Below are 23464 nucleotides of genomic sequence, written 5' to 3'. Positions count from 1 at the left end.
AAGAATTTCGCAGAGTTGGAGCTGGTCTTCACGGAAGAGCTCTCTGAGATCGTGGAGATGGTATTAGTACCCAGTGATCTTAGCACGTGTGCACGTTCACCTGTCCTAAGATCGGATGAGGCATCTTATCTAATTTTCTCCACAGCCCTATGAAATAGACACCATGGGGAAAACGAAGAGAGATTATGTAAGAGACGAGATCAGCACATACCATGAGCTATTTCTGTAACTTTTTATTTTATATTGGAGCATAGTTTTTTTTTTTTTAATTGGAGTATAGTTGCTTTACCACGGTGTGTTAGTTTCTGCTGTACAACGAAATGAATCAGCTCTATGTATACCTATATCCCCTCCCACTTGGACCCCCCTCCCACCCCCACCCCCCCCCGCCATCCCACCCATCTAGGTCACCGCAGAGCACCGAGCTGAGGGCCCTGTGCTGTACGGCATGTTCCCACTAGCTCTCTGTTTTACACGTGGTAGTATATGTGTATGTCAATCCTAGTTTCCCAACTCGTCCCACCCTCCCCCTCCCCCGCTGTATCCACTCGTCCATCCTCTACGTCTGTGTCTCTATTCCTGCCCTGCAAAGATTGATTAACGATGTTGTGATAGTTTCAGGTGTACAGCAAAGTGATTCAGTTATATGTATAAATGCACCTGTTCTTTTTCAAATTCTTTTCCCGTTTAGGTTGTTACATAATATTGAGCAGAGTTCCCTGTGCTGTACAGTAGGTCCTTGTTGGTTATCCATTTCACTTATTTCTTTATTTTTTTAATAGATCTTTATTGCAGTATGATCGCTTCACGATACTGTGTTCGTTTCTGTTGTATAACAAAATGCATCAGCCATATGCATGCCCATGTCTCCATATCGCCTCCCTCTTGAGCCTCCCACCCTCCCTATCCCACCCCTCTAGGTCATCACAAAGCACTGAGCTGATCTCCCTGTGCTACGCGGTTGCTTCCCACCAGCCAACTATTTTACATTCGGTAGTGTATACATGTCGATGCTACTCTCACTTCGCCCCAGCTTCCCCCTCCCGCCCTGTGTCCTCAAGTCCATTCTCTATGTCTACATCTTTATGCCTGCCCTCAACTAGGTACATCAGTACCATTTTTTTTTTTTTTTTAGATTCCATATATATGTGTTAGCGTACGGTATTTGCTTTTCTCTTTCTGACTTACTTCACTCTGTATGACAGACTCTAGGTCCAGTCACCTCACTACGAATAACTCAGTTTTGTTTCTTTTTACAGCTGAGTAATATTCCATTGTATATATGTGCCACATCTTCTTTATCCATTCATCTGTCGATGCACATTTAGGTTGGTTCCATGTCCCGGCTATTGTAAATAGTGCTGTAGTGAACATTGTGGTACATGACTCTTTTTGAATTACGGTTTTCTCAGGGTATACGCCCAGTAGTGGGATTGCTGGGTCGTATGGTAGCTCTATTTTTAGTTTTTTAAGAAACCTCCGTACTGTTCTCCATAGTGGCTATACCAATTTACATTCCTGCAGTCTTGCTATGGCTTTAATTTTTATTTCCCCTTTACTTAATGTTCTCTGATGTTTCATATGGTCATTGCATATTTGTATTTCTTTCCTTATGACGTGTCTGTCCAAATCTTTTGTTAAGATTTTATAATTGCTTGTTTGTTGCATTATAAGAACCTTTTATATATTCTAAACACCAACCCTTTGTCAGACATGTTTTCTGAGAATATTTTCTCATTCTATGGCATCCCGTGTATTTTTAAGGATGTATTTTGATGTGCTGGTGCTTTTACTTTTGATGAAGTATAATTTAGCACAGTTTCCCCATAATGTTTATTGCTTTCTGTATCCTGGCCAAGAGACTGTTCCTCCTCCACGGCATGAAGAAGTTCTCCTATGTTTTCTTCTAAAGTCTTCATAACTTCAGCTTTTATAGTTAGGTTGTGTAATCAAGCTCAAAATAATTTTGTGTACATGGTGGAGCATGGATCAAAGTTTGTTGGGTTTTTTATTTCCTGTGGATGTGCAGATTTACCATCACCATCTTTAAACGGACTTTCAGTTTCCTCTGGATTTCTCTGGCACCTTGGTTCAAAATCAAATGACTAAGTTTGTTTCTATTTCTGGGCTTTATGTCCTGTTTAAGCTGTTCTATTAATTTATCTGTTCTTCATGCCTGAAAAGTCACATTGTCTTGATTACTACAGCTTTATATTGTCTTGAAGTCAGATAGTATATAGCTACTCTTTTATTGGGATCTTCTTTAATTTCTTTCACCAATGTTTCTTTCTAATTTTTTTCAGTGTAGAGTTCTTATGTATCTTTTGCAAAATGTGTTCCTAAGTAGTTTATGATTTTTACACTATTAAAAATGGTATTTTAAAAATTGCCATTTCCAACTGGCTGCTATTACATAGAAAAATTGTTTTTGCCTCATGTCAAGCTTAGCTCTCCACCCTTCTCTGGTCAACAGGATCTTAGCCAGACAGTTCTCCATTTTTTATTCCTTTTCAGTTTCATGACTGCCCAAACTCTGCCTATTTACCTAGCTTTTCCACTACCAAGTAGTGACCCTTTACCTGGGCAAAGCTTGGTCCAGCCTCACAATCAGGAAAGGTCCCCACAGAAAATTAACCATGAGATGTGAGCTTGTCTCTTAGCAATCTTTCTCCATCTAGTCTGGAGATACATAGTTAATAATATTATATAATATATAATAACACAAAATATATGATATACTGTATTATTTATGTAATAACATACAATATTGTAAACAGTATTGTATGTTATATAGTAGTACATATAATACGTTATACTATATTTATACATTTATACAAAATATTATAGACAGAGATTAGGTGAGATTTTATGAGCTTTCTAATTGTTTTTATTGGGAGGTTTAGTCTGCTAAAAGCTACTATAGCAGACATAAACGCAGACCCAGGGCTGACATTTAAGAGTTAATGTTAAATGGATTAGAAATGGAAAGAGAAAGAGAGACAGAGAGAGCTAAGAACTTGTTCTAAACCATTTCTATCACTTATCTAAAGGTGCCGTTTGGAATAGATAATTGGATCTACGTGGAATAGATAGAGCTGTGGTAACTCACCTTCCACGGATATCCTATTATGTTTTATCTCTACTTCTTTCTTTGCTAAGACTTTCTTATATGCATTTATGTTCTAATTTATGTACTACTAAGTCACCTTGCCTCTTTGGAGCCACCAGAGTTCAAAGCTCCACACAACTCTATAGTCTTCCTTCATCTAAGTACTTAGGATAATGTCTCCTACATATAAGCACTTGATAAATACCTGTCGAGAAAGAAGAAGAAAGGACTATTGGCTTCTTTTTTTCTTTTTTCTTTTTTTTGCGGTACGCGGGCCTCTCACTGTTGTGGCCTCTCCCGTTGCGGAGCACAGGCTCCGGACGCGCAGGCTCAGCGGCCATGGCTCACGGGCCCAGCCGCTCCGCGGCATGTGGGATCCTCCCGGACCGGGGCACGAACCCGCGTCCCCTGCATCGGCAGGCGGACTCTCAACCACTGCGCCACCAGGGAAGCCCGACTATTGGCTTTTACAATAAACATTTTCAAGTTAAATATTATGTTATAAAACAGATGGTCCTCATATGTGTAAACATAGTTAAATGCTTCTGTGTCCAAATTCCTTCCCGGAATTTTCTGGGATCTTGCTTTCTCAAATCCGAAATCCTGTGAGAAATCTTTCAATAAATCAGGAAAACAGGAAATGCAGTATAATTTTCATATAAGAAATAAAACTTAACAAGCGACATAGTGGCTTTACCTGTTCAGGGGGATCTATTGACAACAAGTCAAAAGCAAGAGCTGATACTCAGTTGAAGGTGAAGGTCAACATTTCCATGGACCAGAACAGGAACAGGAGAGAGAAGACATCCTGTTCTAATTCTTCTCTCTTGTAGTTGTCACCATATTATGTGTTTTCTGGCTCTGTGTGATGCTAATGGTGAAGCATTCTTGCAACTAAAACAGATATTAATACATTTATATGCACAGTATATTTTGTACGACTCCTGTGAGTAGTGTTCCAGCAAATAGCAAGCTTTGGAAGCAAGAAAAAGAGTCCTTAATTCGGCGACTTCATTAGGACATTCCGTGGAGTGCTATTAACCTTGCTAGCTATAGGCTACAGTTCTCTGTAAATAACTGAACAGAAGAGATAAAAAAAATAATAATAATGTTATGAAATATTGTGACATGGAGTTAGAAACTGATCTGAAATCTGAATTAAAAAACGATAGTGATGTCAACCGAAAACCCAGTATTAGAGCAAGACAGCAAAGCTCAATGTGAAGATGCTCTGGGACGCATTTAACAACGAGACCAACTTCAACACAAAATGAGACATTTTCTATATCTGGGATATTTGTCATGAAACAAAGATCAACATTATAGGATAGGGCAATTAATCCTTTGTACTTAAGGTAATGAAATCTTCTAATATTAAATATTTATAGTATTATCTTTCAATTTTTACAAAATGGCCTTTAGTATCAATATTCTCTGCTATTACCGCTTTTATTGCCAATGTCTCTATCAATTAGAGATCATTTCTATATTTCCAAATATTTTTACTATTTGAATATTTTGAATATGTCTGTTTTTATTACTTTTAAATACATCAAAATATATTGGTTAATAAGCCATGCTTTTATTATATTATATATAGTTATAATTTTTTTAAAGAAAACCTCTAAAAGGTTTAGTGAAATTCTGCCACAGAAATACGATGCCCTGCTTAGCATCACGGTCCCTTGTTATGTTAAAATACAAAAAGAAAGAGTTACAAAAAATGAAGAGTAACTTTTAATATTAAGAATTTCTGGGAATTTTAATTTCTCTTTCTTGACTTCTCATATTTAATACTGGGGATTTAAAAACACTACATAGAGTTATAGAATCTGTGGTTTGACGGTAAAAAATTATTTATTGTAGGCACCTCTGGAACTTTTTCAACCGTTAACCTGGGGTTCAATCAATGACAGAAACAATGATTGCCCTTCGCTGTGTTTGTTTTGAGATATTATTTATCTCAGTTATGTGGATCTAAGCAAGTCAACAATTTATGACAAGATTCTAAAGCCTCTGAAGCTTGCTACCTATACAGGTAGCATTCAAGGATGCTTGATTGCAGGTGTTAAAAGAAAAAACAAATGACGACAGCCTTGAAAATTCCCTGAGTGTACAATACCATTTTAGTCAAACCAACAAAGCTTAATTTAGCTTACTTTGCAAGACTACCTTGACCTGGGTCATTTCTCGTTTATGCCTCTGTAGATCATGAGGAAAACTTGTGCTCCCCAAGGTTGATATGAGATAACACTGATTTCCTATCATTTAAGAAAATTCTAATATTATAATCCATCACTGTGAGGAATAAGCAGTCACTGCTTTTCACTATAGAAGCTGCTTTAGAACAATACAGCCCAGAGCTTCTTTCCCTGTTTTGGTTGGCATGCTCCCAGGATGCTCACCGTCTCTTTGGTGTTTGCACAGTAAACTTTTATTCACTATTATTTGGGGATTTATTGTTTTTACTTCCATTATTCCTGAACTTTTGATGCACCCTATAGTAATAGATGGTCCAGTGAGGCGTTCCTTTAAAAAGACTGTGATTCAATTCCACGACCAGTTTTGAAAAACATGGAGATAAACGGAGTGTTTCATGATTTTAATGATAAAATCTTGTTTCTGTTTTTTAGTTTCTTTCTCTTGGAGTACTTACTAGATTATTATCTGGTGCAAGTCAGGCAGTCACTGTGCTGTATTCTTTTTCTAACCCCGTTTACACCGAAACAACCATCATAGTTAAGCGTATAATATTTGAACATGAACAAGAGTAATACGGAACAGTCTGATTTTGTGGGCTAAGGTCATAGCTGCCATACTTATTCTTTCATCTTAAGAAATGTAATTGCCTTCTGTGCATATTCATTTTATATCTAGATGTAATAATATGTCTGAAAGAGTCTGTATATTTTAAGGAAAGTTGTTTAAAACGAATACTTGGAGAGCACTATGGAGCTCGAGAGGTAGGGGACAAGGCAAAGAGAGAAAGTGGGGGTGAGGGGTTGAGCAGAGAGGGTCAAGAGAAACGTGCAAACATTGGGACAGAGTCGGGGAGGAAGGTCCTTCAAGAAAAACACAATGTCAAACACCTGGAGATGCCAATAAAGATGAGACTGAAACGTAGGAATCAGGACAATAAAACAGTGGTTTGCTTGGAAATAAACATTTCCCTGGAGGTAGACAAAAGACTGCTGTAAATTGAGGAGTGAAGAAAAAGGAGGTGAGGAAGCGGCTGTAACACGTTCTGAGTTGTTTTCCAAGAGTTTCAGCTGTGCAGATGACGTGACAGGATTTCTGGAGGAGTGGAAAATCTCCACAATCTTAGTTGCAATGTTCCTATCCACACAGATGGGATGTTAATATAAATAACACAGGCTTAGCATGGGCACTGAGTGAGGTCATGTCTTTGGAGCATTCACTCCAGGACCATGTACGCAGTAAGCACTTAATACGCCTTAAGCAGTATAATTTGTAAGTTTTGAAATCTGGAGAACAAAAGGTACTAGTTCGTCACTTTTTATATGATTTTTGTTTCTTTTATTACTTGTTTGTTGGCCCTTGGACTTTTGTGAATTGTGATTTTATACCATTTACCCGGTTGTTTTCTATTGAGTTGTCTTTCTTTTGCTTATTATTTTCAGAAGCTTTACACAAAATATGTTTTGGTTACATATTCCTTTGTGTCTCTCCACACTGCACACTGAAAGACTCATTTTTGACATGCTTTTACTGTTCCTTCCAACTTAGCCACCTCCTGTGTTTTCTTAAAATCCAGTGGAATTTTAGTTCCAGATGACAATTATCTTTACGTTAGGCCTCTAAGTACTCAGAAATAATTTCTTAGCAACTGTTTTATGTTTTATAATCCTACTGTCTGCCATATAGTCAGACTCTACAAAGGATGCGAACTGAGTCAGTCTGCTCTGCACCCCGTGGACCCTTCGTTCCTCTGCACTTTTAAGTTTTATTTTATGTTTCTATAAGTTTCTGTGATGCTTTCATCATTTACATACCTTTTTACCCGGCTTTTAGAACTCCTAGAGGTGGATTTAGAACTTATACATTTATTGTCCATATTTCAATGTCTTTTTCAATACCCACCTTTTATTTCCTTCACACACGTTTCCTCCTTACAAATTATTTTCTCACCAAGACCCTTTATAATCCACTCGCTAAATCTTTAGTCTTTTGTTTCCACAGCAATATTTTAGAGCTCCAAAACCCTTGAGAGATTTCTTTCCTCCCTATTAACTACTTCTGTTCCATCGATTTCTTCTTTTCCTTCTCTTCTTCCCTTACCCCCTGCTCTTCCCCCTCCTTGGATTCTTTTTTAATGGATTGTATCTCACTTTTTGACGAGGACTACTTATTTCAAGGTTTTTCTTTTCCACTCTATTAATTTTGTTTTTGTAGGGTTTTTTCTCTTTGACGTCTTTCTCTTAGGCTCTGATTCCTGTGTGTAAATGTCTGTAGATAACAGTCTAAGGTGGATAAATTGCTAGGTGTCATCTGTTTTCTCATTTACAGCAAGGATCCCTGGAAAGAAATGAAGATTCACATTAAGAATGTCACATTTGGTGATTTCAGGAGACCAGTAGGATGGGAATTAAGTTGGAATTCACCTAGAGTTTATTTTCTAGGTTGGGAGTCTCCCCATATCTCCCACGGTATTACGTTACCTAAGACCGTCCCCCAGACCAAGAGCTCCTACTTCTGAAGGCTGTGTTCTTTGCTTCACCCCAGAGGCAAACACTGCTTTTAGTGTGTGTATCTCATTGGTGGTTGTTATGGCAGCACTGGCCCAGCTATACTCCCTGTGTGGCCACTGACAGATAGAAGGAAATCAGTGTGAGTGACTAGATTGGGAGTCAAATGATGATATTATTTGGACGTGCTACGTCGAGCCTGTTGGGTGTCCAAGTAATAAGCCCAGACAGAATGTACAACCATGGCTCTAAAGCTCCTACAGGAATATGTGTGTTGAGAGAGGGACAGGAAACCAGCAAGATGGAAGAGACAGATGATAATCTTGAAAGAAAACTTATCAAACACAAAGAAACCTTTAAAATAGCAAAACTGTAAAATGCATCCTTTTAGAAGATGAAGAAATCAGGAAAAATGTGGAAAGCAATGTGGGAGCAAAAGGAATTACCATAAACTGTAAAGGAAACTAGAGTGCCAAGCTAGAGGGTACATTTTACCCTTCAAAATATTAGGTAACAAACAAAACGTGAAATTAAAATATAGGAATAGTTGACTCTTCAAAGATCCAGACATACTGTCTTGCCTTTGTTTTTTGCTGTTCTTAAAGGATTTGCTTCTCCCACATTTTGATGTAAATTTAATCTTTCCTACATGAAGAAAGAGTCCCATAAAATGAAAGAAACATATGGATAGGAATTACCCCCAAAGTGCGCTTTCATCAAGGTAGAGTAGAGGAATCTAAGTACTGTAGGCATTTAACAGACACTCTATACAATCAAAAGTAATGAAACTGCCTACCTCATAGATCAAAATAAGTATAAACAGGATAGAAGTGTTATTCGCAGCTCCTGCTGTGAGCAGGGAGCATAACTTACAGTCAGCGTAACCAGGTGATGTAGCATCAGAGGTTTAGGGTGAAACCAGAATGCAGAAAAGTAGTGAGAGTTGGATATAGTAATGGAAAACCAGGAAGAATCATCGAAGCCAAGAAGAAAAATCAAGGTGGGTGTTGAAGGTGATGGAAAACACAGATGCTCAAAGTAAAAAGGGTCTATGGATTGAACATCCCCATAGACAAAATAAACAATTCAGGGTTTTTTTTTCCCTTTAGAAGCAAGATGTCTTTGTTTATTAGGAGGTATGGGATATTCGATTTTCTCTGAAAGGCGTTATACCTGCTGCATGCTAGCTCTTTCTGGTTCAAGGTTTCTTCCTAAGCCTCAAATAAAATTCCATCACAATTTTAAAAGCAAAACAAACAAAAAAGGATGAACAGCATTATTCTTCTATTTCTTCTTTGTGAAGATTCCCTAGTCATCCAATTCAGTGATAGGCAAGGTTAACTATTTCCTGCCAGCTTCGTTTCAAAGCATGGGAATATCCAGACACAAGGCTGTGAGTCTCACAACAAACAACATTTCCTCCTCCTGTACTGTTTCACTGAAATCCCTGGTGACTTTGTTGTCCTTTGACTCAGCTTCCCTGGTGACTACCTGCTTCATTGCTTTTCCGTTACATCCAAACCTTGAGGAGGGGGCAGCCACTGGAGGAGGGGGCAGCCACTGGAGGAGAGGGCAGCCACTGGAGGACCCGCCTTCAGCAACACTGAGACCTGGCTGACTCCGGTTCTGTTCTCTTTCCTTCCAGATTGACCTCTTCCCAGGGAATTAGTATGAGCTACAAAAAGTTCCCACCAGAGTAAGACTAACCCTCACTCAGATTTTACCTGGTAAGAGGTTAAGGTATTAACCCTTCCAGCAAGTGCTTCAAAGTCCAGAGAAATAAACGAGTCGAAGCTCACATTTATGATCTGTACCCTGGAAATCTTGTTGGCAGGATCTTGTCCTACGACCTTCAACCTCATCTGATAGGCGTCTGCTTTCTGTAGCCCCACATAGGCTTCTCCTTTTAGAGCGAGTATCACACCAAAATTTTAACTTTTTGATTCATGTTTCCTTAACATTGACGGAACTGGAAGTACAAATTGACGGAACTGGAAGTACAAATCTGGCCCTGATTTTTAGAACTCAGCCCCACTGAAATTTCTTTCAGGACACATTCACTTTGCCCCTGGCCATCTTGCTTAACTTCTCCGCTTTCACTCATTTTTAGTATCATTTCAGCTGAGTGTCTATCCGCATCTGAATATTACATCCTGGTGTCTGCGTCCCTCTACTCGACCCTATTGTCTGTGGTTGGTTTCACCATGGCTGTGTTTCAGATGCAATAATACTGAATAATTCTTCTGAGAACTTCTCCACCCGTTTCTTCATGGACAGTATCTGTGTCTTCAAATCAAACGGACCTCCTGAATCACCAATTTCCAATGGGCCAATTTTCTACAGGAATAGTTCATCTGTGGCCAACTCAGTGTGTCCATCCGGTTGCCTGCTTGGGTCCCCCCTTGAAATGTCCACGTGTACTCAACCGCCTCCATCTTTCTTCTTTTATTGTCTTCCGCTTCCAATTCTTTCAGGCGTTGTCCCCAGCGTGCCAGTGAAAAAACACTTCTCAGCAAGACCACCGGCCAGCCCTACCTTTCCGAAGCCAAGGGTCGCCCTCACTCATCTTCAGCGGCACATGGCACAGCTGATCGCTCTTTGCTTCTTGAGACCCTTTCTTGTCTTGACTCCGATCTCTCCTAGTTCTTTCCCTCCCTAGGCTGACGCTTCTTCTTGGTCTCCTTCCCCAGTTCCTCCTCATGTCAGAGATAAATGTCCCCACCTCCCGTCTCCCTTAAGTAGTCTCTCTCCTTCCTAAGATGATTTCATTCAGGGTCACACCTTTAAGTGCGTTTTACACACCAGCAACTCCCAGATTTGTATCCCCAGGCTCACCCTCTCCCCAGAGCTCCTGTTTCCAGCCACGCCCACTCCACTTGTGTAGCTAATAGACGTCTCTAAATTAACTCCCCAAACTGAGCTTTCGGCTTTTTAACTCCTCCACAGCTCCTACCAAAAATCTGCTTCTCTCTGAGTTTACACGTCTCAAGGACTGGACACTTCAAATGACTACGTCGACACCTCGACACCTTGGGAGGTGGTCCAGCCCCCTCACCTCCAGCACAGCTCTGGCTTTTTGCTACTTTGTAAACTTGTTCCTATCTGGGTGTTAAGAGCAGAGGGCCCTTGGCAATACTTTCTGTTGAGCTTTTAAAGGCTCAAACACACACACACACACACACACAAAACCCAAAGCCTGGTCCATATTTTGAAAGTTCTAAAACGAATCCTAAGTGACTTGCCTCAACTCTCTCATCCACACATGCACCCACTCACACCAGGTGCTTAGCCCATGGTGAAAGCCACCCTGCAGGCAACTTTAGCAGTGCCCTGCCCTGGGGAGGGCACTTGGACAGCTCTGCTTTTCTGCTCCCACAAGTGTTATATTAGACTCTTGTCAAATATGAACTACAGAGTGAAAAGCGTCTCCTTCTCTCCCAACCTTTTTTCTTTTTCTTTAATAACATTTCTGTCCACTGGTTAATATCATTTATAAGTGATTCTATCTGCCATTCTTTTAGCTTATGGAGATACAAATTGGTAAGAGATGTTATCTGTGATCTGAAAGTGTTTTCTGTGTGATATTAGTTTTAGGTCTCCCATTTTTCACAGAAAGAGACATTCTCTGCCGTGGGTTCATGCATCTCTAATTTTATCTGCCTTCAATTAAAAGAAAAAGAAAAGATCAGTAATGAACCCAGAATGAAAAGTTTCTACAGACAGCCGGCTAAGAAGGGATTGTTATCACATTTTTCATTTTGAGATATGCATTTAATACTCTATTTCACCACTGTGGGAGGAAAATAATCTTGCCAAGGTCCAGGGATTTGTGGCAGGGAAAATCCTGGTAAGCATTTGCCTCTTTGCAGTTATCTGCATTACTGCAAATTCCTACAAAGGCGAGAGGCTACACTCCTAGAGAGACAGAAAACAGTGCTCTGTGGGCAGCAATTCCATTTCTGGAATCACCATAGGAGTCACGGCTTATTGCTTTTCTCACAAAGCAGCTTAGAGGAAAGATGCTTCCATTAGACTTACCAGGAAGCTTGCTGCTGGATGGGATTTGAGGGGGTCATCCAAGCCCTTCCCCTGCATCCACGGATGACTCCACAGAAACGATTCACTGCAGATGAGAACATTCTCTGTTTAAATGTTTCCAGGGAACAGTCAGATCCACGTTTCCTGAGGACAATTAGAAATGATGCGTTTGGGCTTCCCTGGTGGTGCAGTGGTTGAGAATCTGCCTGCCGATGCAGGGGACGCGGGTTCGCGCCCCGGTCCGGGAAGATCCCACATGCCGCGGAGCGGCTGGGCCCGTGAGCCATGGCCGCTGAGCCTGCACGTCCGGAGCCTGTGCTCCGCAACGGGAGAGGCCACAACAGTGAGAGGCCCGCGTACCGCAAAAAAAAAAAAAAAAAAAGAAATGATGCGTTCATGATTTCTCTTTATTGCCAAGGGGAAAAAAAATAGTAGATAGATTTAACTGTAAGATAACATAAGATTGTCATGGACAGAAATGACTTCTCTTTATAAAAGCTAAGCCCATTCAGCCCCAATCAATTAGCCAGGATTGAAGATGTTGGAATTTAGGCAACTTAAAGCTGAAAACGAAGTGGGTAAATCCAAATATGCTTTAGTAGTGGAACCACACCTGTAATGCACACACTTTCTTGGTCTTGGTTGGGTACAGAAAATAGAAAAATGCAGTAGGAATGTCGAGACATAACCGTTTCTTTCTGTGGTTTTTAAGCCAGTATTTGTTCCTGGGATCTCTTCCTTTTGACTTTAAGCTGAACTGTCAGCCCGTGTATTAATTTCAGCTAATTTCTTGTACAAAAATAAGGTGAGGCTGGAGTCCATCTGGAGGAAACTTATTGAAATTTGTGGACCCGGAAGTGACCACTTTTGTGACGTTTACTCTCTCCCCTTCCCCTGTACAAAATTTTGCTCACAGACCATTGACAGGCATGCAGGTTGTTTCTGAGCCATTTCCAAGAGTGAGACAAGCACAGAACTCAGATTGATACAATACTCGGGTGTCCATGACCAGCCACTAATTACCTCTGTGCTGGCCTGAGATGTCCCTGCTCTGTCTCGGAATAACGCCATTCGACGTGAGCAGTCATCTCTGCTTTGGCTACTGTATTCTTGGTGTCCATTAGTTTGCTGTTTCACTAAACAGGGGGTGAAAGGAATTTGGTACAAGCTGTTATTGGAGGGATGACAGCTCTGGCAGACCTTGACAAATTTGCTAATAAAAGTAAAACTATTGGAAGTTATTTAACTTTCCTGTTTAGAATAGAGAATAGAGCCTGACACATAGTAGCTGCTGAATAATTTTCACTAAATGAATGGATAAATGCATGATTATTGTAAAATCGGTGCTCCTTTATCCTTAAACGTTACTTTTTTTCCAGTGGACTAGTTGATTAACTGTTTCGGCAGCCATTTGGACCAGCACTGATGCCGAATGAGAGAGACAGACCCTTTGATTGCCCATTATTTGAGGAATGAAATGGATCCAAGTAGCTTTTCTCTGCAAAGTTTCAGTTGGCTGCTTTTGCAGAATTTGCATGTGAGAAAATATGAAAGGATTTTGACTGACTGCTCAGATTCCTTTAATTATAGGTTCACAATATCTTTTAATATTTTAAAAGAGAGGAAGACGGGGTGTCATGGTACAGCCACGGCTAAGACATGACTAAGGCAACTAAATTATTTTCACGGGAGAGGAAGTCCTGGTGACATTCACCATGACGTTTTTTTCCCTTCGCCCTTTCCTCTAGTGTAGAGCCCGATGCTTGCCTCCTGATTAAGGGACTGAAAATAGAGGAACGTCTTCCCCTCGTGACCCAGCTGCCTGGATTGCACCGTTTCCATCACTTTCTTTTCCCTCCACATCAGCCACCCTCAGCTCTTTACGTGCTCACCAGACTACCTCACTCTTCCCATGTTGCCACTGGCATCACTTCCCAAGGAGCTGGTTTTGACCCTGGGATCTGTCATCACGGCTCTCCTAGCACAGGTTCGTCTACTTCAAAGCATCTCTCAGGGGTCCTTTGACATTTTTTCATATCTATGTGATTATCAGGTTCTTTGTTTCCTCACGAGGCCACAGTCTTCAAGGACCAAGCACTACTCTTCTCATCGTTATTCCAGCTCAGTGCCTGGCCCAGAGCTGGCACTGATAAATATTGACTGATTGAACAGATTAGTGAAGAAACTAACATTTGAAGGAGAGGTGCCATGATCTCCACCACGGCACAGGCGAAAAAGAAATGTGATGGCTCCAGTGGAACATTCCTTGCACAACAAGGATTAGCTGGTAAAAGGTGTGGATTCCAGAAATCTCCTTCCCCTCAAATGTATCTATAGAAAAGTCTCCATTAGAGACCTTTTTTTTTGGTTCAGGCTAAGACACTATTAGTCTACGATTCAAACGCTTCTGGAAAGGTTGACTGGCTACTAGCTGTTATCACTTAGATGTGAGTCAGTTATAATTTTTAGTACTTGGGCTCAGTACGCAGGAGGCTTTACTCAACTTACTGGATTGGAGCAATAAGGGCAGAGCAAGTTTGGAAATTGAGAACATTTGTTTTGCTACAAATAAGCCACAAAATGACACTGAAGCTTCCCTCAAATGTGTGAGGATCTCTGTGTTCCTAGGTGACTGGGCTTTAGGGTCCACGTAGGTCAGAGGAGACAGGAATTTGACACACAGAAAAATGGGGATTTAGAAAGGAAACTTCACCCAGAGAGCCAGGAACTTTGATAAGCTACACCTTCTGTGAAAAAATAGACGAGAAAGAAATCTTCTTGCCAATGTGGGGAGATTCAAATGGCATTAATCCATCTGGGTTGGCTCTGGCGAGAAAAATCTACCTGAAAATCCACTTATAACCACAACTACTTTATGTGGTTTTAAATTTTGAGCTGACGTGCCTTCTAATCACAGCATGTTCCTGGGTTGGAAGGGTGCAAAACCTCAGTAGATTTGCATGCCCAACTCAAAATGACACTTCACAGATAGTGGGCAGAAGATGATGAACTCTTAATCAAATCTCTCTCTCTCTCTCTCTCTCTCTCTCACACACACACACACACACACACACTTGTGCACACAAAAGGAAACAAACCACCATGAGTGAGAAAAGAAATAACAAACAGTCGTGGAGTCAGATCTTCACTAGCTAAGAGATTCAGCCTTCGGAACTCTGTGATACTAAATGAAAGAAGTAGGATTAAATGTTTGAAGCTATAAAAGAGAAAATAGTGTATATAAGAAAGGCACAATTTATTCTCACAAATAACCAAGCCAACTCGGTAAAGATTTAAATACAACTTCTGGAAACAGAACTTTTCCATCGGAATAAAATCCCCAATGGATGAGTACACCTAAAATCAGACATAGATGATAAAAGAAGTAGTAAACTGAAAGTTAGATGTGAAGCACTTCCCCATAAAGCAGGTTAGAGAGACAGAGAGAGAAAGTATGAGAGAGAAATGGAAAATAAAATGCGTAGGTTTGATATACGTCTAAATGGAATTCTAGATAAAGAAAATGGAAAGAATAACGGAGAGGAAGCACTTAAAAGATAAAAGCAGGGAAAAAAACCCTAATCTTCAGACCCAGAAAGTCTAATGACTCCAGATAAAAATAAATCCACACAAGGAAGACAGAGAGAGAATAAAAGAACAAGGGAGAGAAGACAGATCACCACAAAGGAAAGGCTTTGCTGCTCTTCTCATCAGATATTGGAAGATGCTTGAGATGATGGAGAGATAGTATCTTCAATTGGGCTGAGAGAAAGCAGCCGTCAACCTCAAATTCTATTCACAGTAAGTTTTGCAAGAATGGTGAAATACAGACATTTTTAGACAAATGAAAACAGATCATCAAAAGACTTTCTCTAAAGGACTTTGTAAAGAAAGTATTTCAGGAGAACAGTGTGCAACGCTGGACAAACAAAAGGTCGATTTTACAAGACGGAATGTAGACACCAAAGACCGTAGTAAATTCTTATTGTACAATTACTATGTACCAGGCAATTGTCTAAGCGCTTCACATGTGTTAGTGCATTTGATCCTCACTATGTGCTATGAGTCAGTGGAGAAAGGTCATCTGTTCAACAGGTGGTCCTGGAACAACTGGACATCTGTACAGACAATAAATAAGTATGCCTTGACCCTTACCTCATGCCATATGCCAAAATTAACTAAAAAGGATCATATGCCTACACATAAGAGTTAAACTGCAATAGTGGAAATAATACAACAAATCTTTGTAACTTTGTGGTATGTAAAGATTTCATAGACAACACTTAAAAGTCATGAATGATAAAAGAAAAACAATAAAATAAACCTTATCAAAATTAAAACATTTATTCTTTGAAAGACACTATATTTTAAAAAATGAAAGGCAAGCCAGAGACTGAGAGAAAATATTTGCAATATATATCGTCTCAGGAAGGACTTGTATCCAGGATACATAAAGAGCTCTCACAACTCAATAATAAGAAGACAAGCAACTCCATAAAAAAATAGGCAAGAGATTTGAACATTCAAAGATATTTGAACGCCAAGTGGACTCGTTAATATATGCTCAGTAGCATCAGGAAAACACAGATAGAAACCCAAATGTGATACCACTCTAATTCCGTAGAATGGCTAAAATTAAAATTCCAAGTGTGAGCATAGATACAGAGAAACGGGAGCGCTCACGTGTTGGTGGGGGGCGCATGAAAGGTACAGTCATCTTGCAATCATCAGTTTGGCAATCTCTTTTAAGTTAACCATAGACTGGCAATATGACCCAGCAGGTTATGAGTTTTTACTGAAAAGAAATGGGAACATGTGTCCATGCAGAGACTTTTACATGAACGTTCATAGCAGCTTGATTCATAATAGCCCCAAACTGGAAACACCCCAAATATCCATCAGCAGGTGACTGGATGAGCAAATTACTGTGCATCCATACTACTGAATTCTGCTTAGCAATGAAAAGGAAAAGCTATTGTTATAAGCAGAAACGTGGATAACCCTCAAAAACATTACAGTGATATGGTGTATAAAAGAAGTCAAACAAAAATGTGTATGTACGGTATGAAGAATGAGTTCCATTTATATGAAGTCTAGGAAGGAAATCTAACGTGGAGTTTCAGAAAAAGCAGATCGGTTGGTCACCTGGGGCCAAGGATGGGGTGGAGTTTGCCCGGGGAGGGCCTCAAAGGTAGAGGCTTATGGGGATTCTCTGTATCTTGATGGGCTGGTGATTACATGGCTGTGCATAATTGTCAAGACTCAAACTGTGCGCTTAAACTGTACGTAAATTATACCTCAGTGAAATTTATTTTAAAAAATAAACATGTCCTCTGTGGTGACCTAAATGGGAAGGCAATCCAAAAGAGAGGGGATTATATGTGTACACAGAGCTGATTCACTTTGCTGTACAGCAGAAACTAACACAACATTGTAAAGCAACTATACTCCAATAAAAATTAATTTAAAAAATAAAAATAAACAAGAGAGAACTAAAATACTGGTCAACAATAAATGTAAGGGGAAAAGGGTTTGACCAAAGTTAAAACGTCCTAAAATACATCTAACTGTTCTAGAGCAGGTTGGAGATACTGATTAGACTTGAAATAGCTATGAGATTTTTTTTGTTTGTTTGTTTGTTTTTTGTGGTACGTGGGCCTCCCACTGTTGTGCGCAGGCTCAGCGGCCATGGCTCACGGGCCCAGCCGCTCCGCAGCATGTGGGATCTTCCCAAACTGGGGCACGAACCTGCGTCTCTTGCATCGGCAGGCAGACTCTCAACCACTGCGCCACCAGGGAAGCCCAGCTATGAGATTTTGATGATAAAGATTTCCATGATAATCACTGAGATAGAAATAGAGTGTGTACGTTTTCAAAAGAGTGAATATGGGTGAATGGGTGTGTGTGTCGGGGGTAGGGATGAAATAAAAACGAAACACAAAATCAATCCTATAAAATAGGGAAAAGAAGAAGAAAAAGAGGCTTGCCCCCTTGCCTGTGATGTAAATGATACATTTTATGCATTTGATTCCGTTTTATGTTAGTCCTCTAGGATTTACATGTTTTCCTAGGTGATTTTATCTCTGGTTTCCCCAACACCTTACCCACCTAATTCGCAAATATATCCATGCCAATGCAAAAACTTACCATTTCCTTTTGCATCCTGGAGAAAAAGATATCCTTCTCTCTGTTTAAGATTGAGCCTTTCACATCCCTGTTGCCTGCTCAAACTTCCTTTTCTTATCCTATGAAGTATTTTCTCTTACTTCCATCACTGTATCTCCTGGATCCATCTCTCTCTCTCTCTGTCTCTCTCCGTCTCTCTCTTTCACATACACATACACATATGTACGGTTTGTGATTTTATATATATATACACATGTATATATGTGTATATATTTATATATAGATATGTACAGACTGCAGCTCCCTGTCTAATTCATGACCATCCATCATGACTATGAGACTCTCATGCCCATGATTTCCCTCAAACTGCTCTGAGATCAGTGGTGACACCCTAGGTAATAAATCCCACAGATAATTTTCACTGCTTACTATACTGTATGTGAAATTTGGTTCTATTTGCCACTCCTGTCCTGTTGTTGGTTTTCTCTTCTCTCAACCATCTGTCATATGTGTCCAGGTCACTAGACAGCTGATAAATTAGAATTTCTTGAATGGAAGATGGCTTGCTTTCTCTCCCCTTTTCCTTTATTCTTAACCTACTAAACCCTCCTTCCTCCAGGAAGCCTTCCAGACCATTTCTGGCTGGGTTTCTGAAATATCTGTGTTCCTAAAGCAACTTCTGCATTACGTGTCTTCTGCTGTAGGAATGTGAGTTCCTTGAGGACAGGTGGCATACACTTTCTATCTTACACCAGATATTCAGCCCATTGTTACAGGGCCCTCTGTAGGAGGACCTCAGTGTATATTTGGTGGATGAATGAAGATGAAGATGGGAACTATCTATAGTCATTATTGTTAATATTCCCCTTTATTTCCTTTTGGGCTAAGGCATGAATGGCTGGCATGATATCTAGGAGTCAGGGTCTGGGAAAAATAGAAAGAAAGGGGACTTCTGAACAGAGGACAGATGCTAAAGGAAATTGACTACCCTTTAACTAAGCGTGGTTTAAAACTAGAAGTTCTCACTCTCTTTGGGATACTCAAGACATCCCAGGTTGTCGCCCTTTAGTTTCCAAGACAGAAATAAATAATGGCATATTGGTACATTTTTAACAACTGGCTCTCCGCAGTAAAGAAAAATAAAACAAAGAAGAGCCTTAATATGTAGCATTTGCCTGTAGTAGAAATAGCCCATCATAGCTGAATTTAAACTATGTGATGTCAACTAGCTTTCAAAATTCCTAAAAATTTGAAAATTGGCTTGTGTGAGCTGGTACAAGCTGCCTTTAGCACACCTCTGGGTATAAATAATGTATGTACAAAGGTATTGGCCTCCTAGTTGTATAAAGCCTTTCAATTCATAGTATTTTGTACAGATTTCCTGGAAGACACGGAAATATTATTACTGATGTTTAATAAATGAGGAAATTAAAACTCAGAGAATTTAATGACTTATGGTATCAAGAAGGATGATTTTAGCAGCCAATAACAGAAACCCCTTACATCAGTTGACTTAAAAATAAGGAGTTTAATATCTTTTGTAAAGGGGACACCAAAGGGAAAATCAGGTCTCAGAACTGTGTGTGCCCCTCGTGATGAGTCTAAACACCTTCCTCGTTCCCTCTCTCCTCTGACGTTCTTGGTGTTGGCTGGACCCTCTGCCTTGATGTTCAGGCTGGTTCAGTCAGTCCAGCTGGACTTGACAATGGCCAGTGTAAGGGCGAAGACATCTCCTCCTGGCCCATGACTTAGGGTCAAGGAACCTTTCCCAGAAACTCCCCCTGAGATTGACCTCATTTCTCACTGACCACAGCTGGGTCATATGTCCAAGGCCAGAACACTTGAGGGCAAGAGAATGGGATAGCTTGGCTGACTCAGATAAACGGATACGCCCCTAGCGCTGGGAGTGAGTAATTGTCCTCTGGGATCCGTTGGAGAAAGCCAGAGATCCAAACACATTTGGTGTCTGTTAGGGAGGAAACGACGGGCAATGGATAAGCAACTACTGGCAGTGTCCATAGCGTTGCCAAGTTCACAGTCTAGCTGGTGGTAAAGCCTGCAGTCTACCGCCATAATCAAGCACCACCCTCCCAAACATGACATCCAGTTTCTTTATAAAGATGTAGATAAAAAACATCTTTCTTTGTGCTCCTCTGACATTTTTGTATGCAATTATCTCTGTTTATTATTCCAGCAAAATTATATGGAGTTGCCTACTATATTTCATGTTCTAGGTGTAGGTGCATGCCTCTGTGTATTTCTTGTATGAGCATATATATAAACTCTGTGTTACTGGGTGACAACACTGTTTATACTCCCAATTTGTGCTCACACAGTGCCTTGCAAGGAAAAGGCACAAACACTATATATATATGTATATATACACAAATATATATATAGTATATATATAAACTAATATGTACATAATATATACACATTTGAAAAAGAAAACTTCCAGGCTTCTCTTCCACAGGAGTCTTTCAACAACTTTCCAATATTATTCACCGTTCAGTAGAGACAAACTTTAAAAGTTAGAGCCCTGAAAGAGAATTTTTTCTAAAAATTATTGCAAGCATTGGAAAATAAAGAGTTACAGCCCAAAAGATCTTGCAACTATAACTATAGAGCTCACTGCAGTGATTACTATAATGTGCAGTGTGGCGGAGTTACAGTTGCCATGGGAACCTTAAATTTGATTTTCTGGGGTTTTGTGTATACAAAATCTCAACTGTATTGCTGCCTCCATGTATTGTCTTTTTCATTTGTTATACACATACTTGGGTCCAAAGTAGGTCACCTGAACTAAACACAGAAATGTTGATTGCTTTCTTCAAAGATTTCTTTAATATCTCAGCAGTATCAGAGTTAATTCAGAAAGTGCATGTATAAAAAATTATTTTTGATCTTACTTCAGACGTAATAGATTAATCTCTTCCATCCCAGCTTACACCATTCTTTGGAATACAAACTTCCTCTGTATTTTCAGCTTTTGATCTATTTACTTTTAAAAAGTTTATGTGAGTTGGTGCTGTTTCAGGTGGATAACAGATGATGTAGTCCTATCGATGTTTTGTTGTTTGTCTTTTGCTTTCTAATAATTCCTTTATACACTATTTCTGACTAGATTATCTCTCAGCTTCAGTCTTCTAATAGAATGGAGCTCATCTCCTTGCCTGGGAGGGAATGCTTTACCAACACCCATGATGCAATGACCATAGTTCAACCATCCTGCTTTTTCTGTTGCTTCTTTCTATAAGTTCTTTGGAACATTGAGAACTCATATCTCTATGACTTTAACGAAGAGAAGGTTTGAATTCCTGCAGATACAAAGTCCCGGCAGACTCTAGATTTAGCCTTTACTCCCTGTTGTAGGTCTGTCTTGACATAGCAGGAAACGCTAGCTTTCTCATTAACTATAGGAGTGCACAAAATGTTCCAAGTTTATTTGTCTACAGTGAATCAGAGCATTGCTTTCATCGGATTTACCCCCGTGGGAAGTCAACAAGAATTTCCCACACCACCGCTTTGCCAGGGCTAACAGCAGCCGCTAATGTTATCTAGCTATTGCTTCGACATCTCGTATTTTGGATAAGGAATGTTCATACTTGTTTGCTGAATAAGTTTGGACGCTGTGCTGTTTTACCTTGACGACTTCACATTGTCACAATGTTCCCATTTCTTTTTTTTTCTTTTTTTTTTTTTTTCGCGCTATGCGGGCCTTTCACCGTTGCTGCCTCTCCCGTTGCAGAGCACAGGCTCCGGACGCGCAGGCTCAACGGCCATGGCTCACGGGCCCAGCCGCTCCGCGGCATGTGTGATCCTCCCGGACTGGGGCACGAACCCGTGTCCCCTGCATCGGCAGGCGGACTCTCAACCACTGCGCCACCAGGGAAGCCCTGTTCCCATTTCTTTAATGTAGGTAGATAAAAATCTTAATTCTACCACTCTCAGCAGAGCTCTGGAGTGGTTAATTGAAACGTTGCTTGACAGAAAGCATTTTTTAATAATTGTTGCATTTTTAAATAAAAACAGAAAAGAAAATGACAGTGTGTTGATGCCAGTTTCGATAAGGGATGAGCAGGCATTGTGATGTATTGCACTAGCTACAATAAATCAAAACTTCAGAGACAAGATGGCATATTTAACAAACTCGTCATTCTGTAATGGCGAGGCAGGTGATGGATGACTCACCACAAACTAGCAAAAGACAAGGGCAACATTCATGGCATCAGCATGCCTGCGGGCAGATCAATGGTGTCAGCAATCTCCATCTGCGTGTGTGTAATTCACCTGAATAATCTTCAGAATCCTAAACCCTTCGAATTAGTGTAAAACAGAGAGCTGAGGAAAGAAGGCAGGGTAAATTAAAGAACGGGAACAACGCACCATCAACCGGAACGACCAGCAAACCTTTACTGATGAGCTTTCGGAGAACTGGGTGCCATGTGAGTAGAAAATATCCCCAAGGTTTAATTTGGGGGATGTCTGTCAGTGAAACAATGACTTGTAGAGAGACGTGACAAATGGCCTTGCCTGAGTTCGTGCTAAATGGCAAAAACAAAATTACATGAAGGAAACATGTACATGGTGGACAAGACTCAGTCCACCAAAGCACATAGAAATCGTGGATAAAATACAATAACAATACAAAACTATATGTCAACCACTCATTTAATTCTCCCAAAAAGTCTATGATGAAAATAACAGTGAAATACACTATACTCCTACTAGAAGAGCTAAAATCCCCCCAGAAAACCTATTGCTAGAGAGGACGGGGAACAACAGGAACTTATATTCCTTGATGGTAGGAATGCAGTAGGGTACAGTCACTTCAGAAGGCAGTCTCTTACAAAGGTAAGTGTTGTATAATCATACAATCCAACAATTATGCTCCTAGGTATTTATCCAACTGATTATCCAACTGTGAACGTATGTCCACACAAAATTCTCCATGCAAATACTTATAGCAGCCATAATCATAAGCATCAAAAATTCGAAGCAGACAAAATGCCCTTGAGTAACTGAACAAGCAGAATCTGTACAATGGAACATCATTTAGCTTTAAAAAGGATACACTGTCGGGCTTCCCTGGTGGCGCAGTGGTTGAGAGTCCGCCTGCCGATGCAGGGGACGCGGGTTCGTGCCCCCGTCCGGGAAGATCCCACGTGCTGCGGAGCGGCTGGGCCCGTGAGCCATGGCCGCTGAGCCTGCGCGTCCGGAGCCTGTGCTCTGCAACGGGAGAGGCCACAACAGTGAGAGGCCCGCGTACCGCAAAAAAAAAAAAAAAAAAAAAAAAGGATACAATGTCAACCCATGAGACAAAGTGGAGGAATCTTAAATTCACATCATTCTAAGTGAAAGAAGCAAACAAGTCTGAGGAGGAGACATACTGTGTGTTTCCAACTACGTGAAATTTCATAAAACCAAAACCATGGAGATGGAAAACAGATCAGCGCTTGTCAAGGCAAAGTGTTGAATACATGAA

Source organism: Phocoena phocoena, chromosome 14 (assembly GCF_963924675.1).
Source record: "Phocoena phocoena chromosome 14, mPhoPho1.1, whole genome shotgun sequence".
In the NCBI taxonomy this organism is placed as follows: Eukaryota; Metazoa; Chordata; class Mammalia; order Artiodactyla; family Phocoenidae; genus Phocoena; species Phocoena phocoena.
The sequence above is the reverse complement of the archived record's forward strand: the minus strand, read 5'-3'. Positions refer to the sequence as shown.